This window comes from Mandrillus leucophaeus, unplaced genomic scaffold, assembly GCF_000951045.1.
Source record: "Mandrillus leucophaeus isolate KB7577 unplaced genomic scaffold, Mleu.le_1.0 Scaffold27, whole genome shotgun sequence".
In the NCBI taxonomy this organism is placed as follows: Eukaryota; Metazoa; Chordata; class Mammalia; order Primates; family Cercopithecidae; genus Mandrillus; species Mandrillus leucophaeus.
The window spans coordinates 3362097-3364315 of NW_012102809.1; the positions used below are offsets into that span (position 1 = coordinate 3362097).

The 2219-nt window shown below is 44.9% G+C and overlaps 1 long non-coding RNA gene across 1 annotated transcript in view; it reads right to left on the reverse strand.

Moving 5' to 3' along the window:
- LOC105542856 overlaps positions 1-2219 on the reverse strand; it is a 13591-nt gene continuing 11372 nt past the window's right edge. Inside the window, exon 3 of the long non-coding RNA XR_001006538.1 lies at positions 1-739. This is a non-coding gene — a long non-coding RNA (uncharacterized LOC105542856). The remainder of the gene's footprint in view (positions 740-2219) is intronic.

Sequence of the window (2219 nt, forward strand, 5' to 3'; positions counted from 1 at the left end):
CCAGAGAAATGCAAAAGTAATAATAAAACCAAGGTCTTTCTTGGCAAAGTTATCTTAGGGTAAATGCTGCAGCCGGAAGTGCTGCCGGCGAGTGTTCTCAGGGTAAATGGGAAAAGGGTTAAAGGTTAAATTAGAGAGTAACCAAGATTTGAGGTTTGAAGGAAGCTAGCCTAAAAGGCCTTGAGACGTTGGGCCTGGAGTGTCCTTAAACGGAAGTATAGGGACAATAGTGGCCATTCAATGCATTTCCTGGTGTGCAGTCTGAATATTTTTGGTGATGGCATAGACATCAGAGAGGTGTGTGGAAACATATGCACATCGGTCACTTCTGATTGCACAATCCCAAGTGCCCTGTGGGAAGCTAGGATCATGTCCCATGCCAGTCAATTGTTGTGGGCCGCTCACTGGATTTCTTTAATCCTCTGGTGATGATGTTAGTGTCTTTGGTAAGATTGTCCACAGTTCTGGTTGTTTCCTGAAACAGAGCATGGAGAATGTGGGAGCCTGGGTGAACTTACTGAGTGGCCCACTACCAGCAGCTCCAGACACAAAGCTTGTCCATCCATGACCTACAGCAGCATGAAGCCTTTCCAGTGTCCTTCCAATCTTACAGCCTCTTGTTCTATGGCTTCTTGGGATCCTGATAAGGAAGGAGGGCCACAGTCTCTTTCTGGGGCTGGGATTCTGTGCCTTGGCTTGTAGATGTAAAGTTTTTGTAGCTCTTTGGATTGTCTAGTGCCTGAAAAACTTAAATCAGTGATAATCCAGCAGTAGTTAAGACAAGAAGAGAAGGCGGGCTAATTAAAGATTTGAAAAGCACCAAGAGGATTAGCTAAATAACAGGATCTATTCCAACCAGCAGGCATGCTTTTTCCTTTCCTGTCCAGCCCCCTTCCCGTAGGAGACAATTTGTAGATCAAAGAGGTCATGTTCACTCAAAGCTTGCACTCCTGTTCAAGAGCACGTTCCAAATATTATGGCGCTTGGATATCCTTCTCAGATTGCCCTGAACCCACTTGCAATGCCTAATGGACCTTTCTCCCTGGGTCAGTCCTCCTGAGGGTAGGCCATGCCTGTAGTGTGCACCCCTAGAATCAAGAGGCGCTCCAGGGGTAGCTGCCTGTGAAAATGATGGAGTTTGGACGTGTAGTCTAGGATATCCACAAACATGCACCCAAACCACAGTAAAAACTGTGAACAACAAAGCTTATGTGAGCTTCACTGGTCAGTAACATTCCGTGTGTATTGTCATATGTTGATATTGGGAAAGTAATGTGCCCTGACTCCACAAAAAAAAAAAAAAAACCAAAAAACATTTGACTCCCCCGGACTCCACTGCAGGCACTTTTCCCTTGGCTGGTCTTGATTTGTATCCTTTCCATGTAAAAAAAAAATCATTACTGTAAGTATAATAGATTTCAGTTAAGTTCTGTGACTCCTTCTAGTGAATTATCAAACCTAAGGGTGATCTTGGAGATCATTGTATTTGCAATTGGTTTCAGAAGCAGCAGTGGTCTTAATGACTGTTCCCTCTGACATTACAGGTCGCCAAAATACTTCACAGTAGGTGTCAGAGGTGGGATTCACGAGCCCCACCCTGACTTGCTGAAACATGTGGTTTGAGAGGAAGAAGGAGGAAAGGGCTGGGGGTGATTAAAGGGTTGGTGGTGATGAACCTTTGATTACTGGATGGCCACAGGGTTGCTGATGGTATGGAATTAATGCTGTGCTGCAATTAGTTGCTGGAGGCAGAAGATACCAAAGGAATTTAGAAATAATGGCTCCGTTTCTGAGGAGATGGTACTGGATAAATAAGGAAATGAAAAGTAACAAGGAACAAACTAGTACCAGTCTCTTGGTTATTGTTATCTGTAATAACTAAAATAAAAGTGAGAGTATTGGGATGGATCCTGAGGCTGACCTACGCTTGGATTCAGGTGGGTCCAAGCTATAGCCACTAATGTCAGTGTTACCACCAGAGGGAACAGTTAAGCAGAACAAACCAATAACTAAGATGTGAAGGAGAATGGGGGAAGGACAGAGGAGAAAGTCAAGGGACTCATCCCAGCAGGGCAGAAATCCTTCAGTGGTTATTAATGGGATGAATACAGCAGACACGGATGGAGTGAGGACAGAAGTCTTAGTGCAGCACTAGGGACTGATGGGAGCCCCCGCTTATCCCCCAGCAGTGAATCAGAAACTGTAGGGACTGATGGGAG